This window comes from Echinops telfairi, unplaced genomic scaffold (assembly GCF_000313985.2).
Source record: "Echinops telfairi isolate 266 unplaced genomic scaffold, ASM31398v2 ScPeMD7_7420;HRSCAF=8458, whole genome shotgun sequence".
NCBI classification, from domain to species: domain Eukaryota; kingdom Metazoa; phylum Chordata; class Mammalia; order Afrosoricida; family Tenrecidae; genus Echinops; species Echinops telfairi.
The window spans coordinates 15,051,020-15,059,167 of NW_022111320.1; positions in this window are offsets into that span (position 1 = coordinate 15,051,020).

An 8,148-nucleotide genomic window follows, 5' to 3' on the forward strand; every position below is an offset into this window, starting at 1 on the left:
CATCATTCACTATGGTAAGATTTTTTTGTTCTGATGATGCCTTACACCAGAGCCACTTCTAAAAACATGTCCAAAGCAAATGAGATGTACTCTCACCCTTCTTGCTTCTCAGGAGCATTCTGACTGTACTTCTTCCAAGCCGGATTTGTTTGCTCTTTGACAGTCCAAGGTACTTTAATATTCTTCACCAGCATTGTAATTCAAAGCCATACAATGTTCTTACAGCTTCCTTATTCAGTGTCCAACTTTCATGTGCACGTGAGGTCATTGAAAATGCTATGTCTTAGGTAAGGCACACTGTGTACTATAAAACCCAAAATAAAACCAAACTCACTGCCATGGAGCCAATTCCCACTCATAGCGAACCTCTAGGGTCTTTTCTGTTTTCAAGACTGTAGTTATTTACAGTAGTAGAAAGCCTCAACTTGCTCCCTTGGAGAAGCTGGTAGTTTCAAACTGCTGATCTTTCAGTTCGCAGCACAATGGGAAACCTACTGCACCGTCAGGGCTTCTTATTCTGTACTTTAGGGATACATTATAGGGATGCCTGTATGTTTTCTTAAGAGAGATAGCTATGGAAATTCCCTTAAGCATAGTTCCTTGATGTAGATTCTAGCTCCTGTTTGACTTATTTGACATTCTTTTGCATTTCTCCTACTACCTGTCGTGTCGTAGCTGGGATCCCTTTACCTGACAGCCAACCGTTTTGAGAAAAGATTGCTAAGTTGAATGAGATGCTGTCTTCTGAAGTTTTAGCTCTCACCATTGACAGAACCTAGACTACCCTGCCCACCTCCAGCCCCTGCAAATGAAGATGGGAAGTGACCTGTGCAAAAGCCTCCTCATGCACCTAGGCCTCAACTATGTGTACCTCCTGTTAGGGCACAGATTCCCCAGTGTCTCTTTGGCCTCTGCTTTTGAGCTAGTCATAAATCTCAGGCAACAGGAAGTAACTCTCATCAACTTGTTCCTGAGACATAGAGATCTGTTAGCTAAAGGCCGTCCTTTAACTTCAGAGATTCTCTTAATGTCCCATCCCCCCAGTGCTTTCGGTCAAGAAGAACATCCCATGTTGCGAAATTGCACATCTCTTTGATCTCTTCTTTCTCAGCTATCCACCTTTAAGTCTCATATATGAAGGCTATTTTTAACTACTGATGTCTTGGTAATTCCCATTATGTACAACAATGCAGAACGCCTTATTCGGGTAATGCCAAAGGTTACAGTCTATTGTATTTTTCCAAGCCTATCCACATAGTTTATCTACATTAAATATTCTTTAATAACAGGATCTTACAGATAAGTTTCTTTTGCAGTCCATAGACAAACAGAATAAGATTGAAATGATTCCAGTCATTGACTCACCATTCCTGTGCTTCTGATCCCACATGCACATGTAGTACTCATATGTATGAGTATTTTTATCTTCTGCCTGGATATGGTGGACCGACACGTGAGGCAAACACTCTCTTGGCTCTTTGGGTCTATATATTTTTTTTTATCTCTTGGGGAAGGAAACAAGATTTGGGCATCAGGTGTGCCAATTATTCGCAGAAATATCACATCAACTGCTGTATCTCTGGAAGCCAAGCTCAGAGGCTCTATTTCTCATCTCAGAACTTTGGTGGTGCTGATATTTCATGGTCTTCTCTTGCCTGGACCGGTACCCTTGAAACATGATGCTTTATCTCTGATTTACTTATTTTATCTGAAAATTCAAACAAAGGAAAGGAGGTTTCATTCTGTATCTGATTTGGGAAGTTATGTTTTGTGATTCAGAACTCTAAACAATATAACCTTTGCTCCTACTTTACCTTATTTTCTTAACTAAGGGAGAAAACGCCCACAGAGGAAAATGTTCTAAACAAGGCTGAACTCCGCTTCAACTTTTATACTCCAACTTCTATGTTTAGAAAAATTAAATGTAAAGCCTTAAGAAATATTATCAGTAAGGCATTGACATTTCTTGAGTGTGCTTGCTATATTAACTCATCATACCAACTTTTCCTCTGATACTGGATAGTCCCCTCGTTTCAATTTAAGTCCAGTGTGAGAAAACTGGAAAGCAATATTTTAATCCCGGAGGACTGATTTCATTAAAGATACTATATTTGGGGGATCCAACTTTGTCATCTGCGATGACATTGATGAAATTGCTCCTGTCATTAGAAATCAGATCTAACACAGTTGTCATGCCCAGGCACATTTGAGTGCTGAGTCGTATAAAGAGCCCCTCCATAAGGAATTGCAGTCCTTGGCTACCAATTCCGAAGGTCTCCCTGTTGCATTGGGCCATAGCCCATGTAGTTTAGTAGTTTGGTTTTGTTTTTTTTCCATAGCTATTATTTTAGTCTGATTATCAACCCAAATGTTTTCTATATTGGCCATCTGGGCTCCCAAATAAAATTCATAATGTATTTACTAATAGTTGACATCTACTGTGCTAAATATTTCACATGCATTATGTCATTTGATCCTCACAACATCTATTTAAAGTCATTAATGTTGTACATATGAAGATTCTGAATGTTAGAGAAAATAAGCATCTTGTTTAACGTGTGAAAGTTTATGTCATGAATATAGATTTGGGGCCTGATATTTCTGACTTCAAAGTCAACAGTTTTTGTTTCAATACTACTCAGTTGGCTTACAACGATCCCTGGTGGCACTGCGGGATACACACAGGTCAGCTAATGTTGAGGTCAGTAAGTCAAACCAACCGGCTGCTCTCGGTGGCAGGAGAAGGAAGCTGTCTGCCATCGGGAAGATTTACAGCCTTAGAAACCTTACGCAGAAGCCCTGTGTGTTGAAACCCACTTGACAGCCCTGGATTTGGTTCATATATCATTGGAACTGGCTTGTGTGTTCCTTTGTGTTTTCCTCACCTGCATTACTTTCCAAAGGCTGCTCTAACAAAGTTCCACAAATTAGGTGGCTTAAAAGGAAAGAACTATATTGTCTCACCCTTCTGTTGTTGTTAAGTGCTGTCCTGTCAGTTCCAACCCACAGCGCCCCGGCGTACAGTGGGATGGAACACTGCCCAGTCCTGTGCCATCCTCACGATTGTTTGAGGTGCTGGGGTCAATCCATCTCCTTGAGGGCCTTCCTCTTTTTCACTGCTCCTCCTCTTTACCTAGCAGGATGTCTTCTCCAGGGACTGGTCTCTCCTGATGGCCTGTCCAAAGTTTGTGAGAGGAAGTCCCACCATCCTTGCCTGTGAAGAGCATTCTGGCTGTACTTCTGCCAAGACAGATCTATTTTCCATTTGAATTTGTTGGAGTCTTTAATATTTTCTGCTTTCTTTTCAATTGAGGTTTTTAATGTGTTTTACTGTGTTGTTCTTGTTAGTTTGTTATTGTTATTTGTTTTTTAATGTTCTGTATATGAAATTCAGGATACGTAAATCTATAAAGACAGTGACTGGATTAATTGTGCCTTGAGATTATATCAAGGGAGGTTGGGGGGAAATGAGGAGCTAATAATGATGAGTACAAGATTGAAGAAAATGTCCTAAAACTGATTGTGATTGTGGTTGTACCACTCTTCTAGATATTAACTTGTATGACATATACATTATATGCCCATAGAACTGTTTCTAAAAATAAAAGATCAATTTGTTCTTTGTCAGCCAGTGGTCCTTTCGGTATTCTTCACCGACACCATAGTTCACATGCATCTGTTTTTCGCTGGTCTTGCTTATTGAATATCCAACGTTCACATGCATATGAAGTGATTGAAAATACCCTGGCTTAGGTCAGATACACCTTAGTCCTCAAAGGAACACCCTTGCTTTTCTACACTTTAATGAGGTCTTGTGCATCAGATTTACCAAGTGCAGTGTATCATTTGATCTCTCACTGTGGGTTCCATGAGCATTGATCGTGGATCTAAGCAAGATGAAGTCTTTGAAGACTTCAATTTTTTGTCTCTTTATTATGATGTTAACTATTAGTCCAGTTATGAGGCTGTGGGTTTTCTCTACATTGAGTTTCAATCTGGTCTTTACCATCACCCTTCTGGAGGCCGGCCACCCAAGAGTGGTCAGGGCCATGCTTTCTCGAAAGATGGTAGAGAAGATCCTGCCTGGACCAGCTTCTGGCAGCCCTGGGCACTCTTTGATTGTGGCTCAGTAACACCAATTTCTGCCTTGGGCATAACTTAATTTTCTTCCCTCTGTGCTTCTGTGTCCCCTTCCTTTTTTTAATGACACCACTGTACTGTTTTAGTGCCCACATTATTGCAGTATACCTTCATGTTAATGAATTGAATCTTCAAGACCTGATTCCTCAGTAAGGTGACATTCACAGGTACTGGAGCCTAGGACTTCAAGACAACTTTTTAAAAAATATAATTAAACTCATTATACTTGGTCAACTAGATCATTTATTAGACAGTGACATGATAAGATGGAGACTTTTAGTGACTTCTCTTTAGATCTATGTTGCCAAGTAAAATTCTTTCTATTGTGTCTCTCTGGTTGTCCATTATATCTTTGTTTAGGATTTTGGCCTAACAGAGATTTAAGGCCTCACAAAGAACAAATTATCAGCCTTCTGGATGATGTTAGTTCTTTAATTTCATATGCATTCCATTGTGTTCTGTTTTTGTTGCATTTTGTTGCTTCAGTTCCGTACCTGTTGCCATTTTCTGTTTCCTGCTCTTAGTGGCACAGAACTTGATCTGTTTGTTGTAGTTCACTGTCATTCAGGTGGCCCACTTTTGTTAAGTACCTGTGTCAGTTGGTGGTGTAAACCTCAAAGACTTCTTATTAACACATGATTTAGAGCTGATACCTGAAAATGGTGTTTCTCTCTTTTAAATAGGGCGTCATCGGATAGAAAGAACTTTCTAAGTAACTGCCAATTTATTTTTTATGGAAATTGTTGAATCATCTCATGAATCTGGGACAAATGTAGTTGATACCACTCTTCATAACAGGTAATGATCCTTGTGCACAGTGACTTGCATGGACTCTTTCTATCAAAGCTGCTGTTACCCAGGCCACCTTTCCCCTATGGCTAGGAAGCTTCATGGCGATACAAGGATCCGTGAAACTGGGATGGTTTGCAATGTGGAGAGATGGGGGGAGAGAGGAGAGATCTTTTGGGGAGCAGATACTCAGCTTGGTGGACATATATGTATATGACTTCCCGTTCTAACCAGTTACCTAGTTGCTGTGAAATTGAATCTGACCCCTGGCAACTCCACTAATATCAGGTAGAAATATGCTCCATAGAATGTTAAATGGCTGGTTTTTCAGGCATAGGTTTCCAGGCTTTTATTTTATTTTTTGAATCATTTTATTGGGGGCTCTTACAGCTCTTATCACAATACGTACATCCATCGTGTCAAGCACATTTGTACATTTGTTGCCATCATCATTTTCAAAACATTTTCTTTCTACTTGAGCCCTTTGTATCAGCTAATTTTCCCACTCTCCCAAACTCCCTCTCTCCCTCCCTCGTGAACTCTCGATAATTTATAAATATTTTCACATGTCTTACACTGACCACTGTCTCCCTTCACTCACTTTCTGTTCTCCGCCCCCCTGAGTGGATGACATTGTAATCGGTTCTCCCTTTCTCTCCTCACCTTACCCTTACCCTCCTGGTATTGCTACTGTCATTATTGGTCCAGAAGGGTTTAACTGTCCTGGATTCCCTGTGTTGCAAGCTCTTAGCTGTACCAGTGTACATGCTATGATCTAGCCGGATTTTTAAGGTAGGAAGGATCATGTAGTGGGGGGAGGAAGCATTAAAGAGCTAGATGAAAGTTGTATGTTTCATCAGTGCTATACTGGACACTGACTGGCTCATCTCTTCCTTGTGACTCTTCTGTAAGGGGATGTCCAGTTGCCTACAGATGGGCATTGGGTCTCCACTCTGCCCTCCCCCTCATTCACATCAATATACGATTTTGTGCCGGGTCTTTGATGCCTGATACCTGATCCCATTGACACCTTATGATCACACAGGCTGGTGTGCTTCTTCCATGTGGGCTTAGTTGCTTCTCAGCTAGATGGCCACTGGTTTATCTTCCACCCTTTAAGACCTCGGATGCTATATCTTTTTATAGCCAAGCACCATCAGCTTTCTTCACCACATTTGCTTATGTACCCATTTTGACTTCAGCAATCGTGTCAGGGAAGGTTAGCATCACAGATTGGTCAGGCTCTTATTTTAAAGTGTCTTTAAAACCAAAATTATAAAATACAACTTACCTATTGCTATGGAGTAGATTCTGAGTCATAGATACCCTAAAGCCATGTCGCTTTGAGTTTCTGAGACATTAAATGTTTTCAGGAGTAGACAACCTCATCTTTCTCCCAGGGAGGCATTGGTAGTTTTGAACTGCTGACTTTATGGTTAGACGCTCACGTCACACCCCGTGGCACCATCAGAGATTTAAGGAAGACAGAATTTCCCTAACCATGTGCACTGACTGGTGAGAAACCTCTTTTCTCTTTCTAGCCTCTCCCCAAATTCTGAGGGATTCTGAAATTTTAAGATTTTTTTTTTGGGTAATGTGCCTAGGATTAGGCTAATCTAGGTCAGCAAATATGTAGGCACTTTGGAAGCTGTCCTAGCTATGTAGTCATTTTGAAGTGAAATATTCTAGTATAAATTCAGATTTTTGGGGGGTTTGGTTTGGTTTTCATTTCTCTTTTATTCTCTATTTTATTAAACAACTTCACAGGTTGTGTACACCATCCTTTCCTTAAATCAGCATAAGATTATGTTTTCAAGATAATGGCAAATGCTATGAAAAGGTTGGGGACACTCAGTGGTAGGCACCTTTGGGAAATACATGAGTAAAGGTATTGTCTTTAAGGCAAGATAACACAGAACTCAAAATACATGTAATTACTGTTTATAGAGGATCTCTGAAGGTTAGAATGTCCAAGAGAAAGTGTGCTTTCTGATTTGACCACTCTTACGTGTTGAATTGTGTCTCTACAATATTTGTGTTGCAATCCCAGACCTTATATCTGTACATATCATCCTATTTGGGAATAGGGTTTTCTTTGATATGTTAATGATGCCATATGTTTGTAGACCTTGTCCCAAATCTAATCACTTCCCAGTGATGTAAAGAATAGCATAAACACAGAGACATGCAAGCACAAATGACAACAGATGGATGTCACATACAGATTTGATGTTAGTGAGTCTGAGTTTTTGACTAGAGATGAAATAAAGAATCCTTGCTGGGGAAGTGGTGAATCAGTCAACAACTAAACAAAGGTTGGCAGTTTGAATCCACCCAATAGCTCCATGGGAGAAAGACCTGCTGATTTGCTCCTGTAAAGGCTCAAATCGAATTCAACTACCATTGAGTGGATTCTTACTCAGAATTATCCTATAGAGCAGAGTAGAACTTTGCTTCCATGGGTATCAAAGACTCTTTGGGAGGAGATACACTCCTCTTTCTCCAGGGGAGCAGCTGGTGGAGCTGAACTGCTGACCTTGTAGTTAGCAGTACAACATGTAATGCACTATACCATAAAGATTGCACAGTCTGAAAAACCCCGTGAGGGAGTCTGCAATCTGGGCTTGCTATGAATTGAAGCAACTTGAGGGTATCTAAGTTAGTAGGAGCCTTGGTGGCATAGTGGTTATTTCTTGGGCTGATAACCACAAGGTCAGCAGTTCAAAACCCCCAGCCACTCCTCAGGAGAAAGACAGGACTGGCCACCCCCATAAAGAAAACCCACAAAGTCAGTGCTCCCAGTCTCGTAAGTTCCCTGTGACTCGCAACAGATGCCCTGGGAGCTTGTGTTGTTGTTGATGGGGATGATGTTGTGAGTAGAAAAGGTTAGAATCAACAAAGAAGAACCTCCATCTAGAGCCACACTCAGAATTCGAAGTTCTAGCTTTCTGAACTGTGAGAAATATATGTTTTCTTTTTTTTACCCCACCCACCATGGCATCTCTGTTATAGCATCCTTGGGGAAATGAAAAACAGAACAAAACCTAGCAAGCCCTCCCACTTTGTCATTCTTCTTGAGGAGTTCTCTGTTAATTCTGGACCTCTTCCCTCTCCATATGACGTTGGTGATCTGTTTTACCAATCTTTGAAGAAGGATGGCGGTATTTGAATTGGGATAGCATTGAACTTATATAGTGCCTTGGGCAAAACTGACATCTT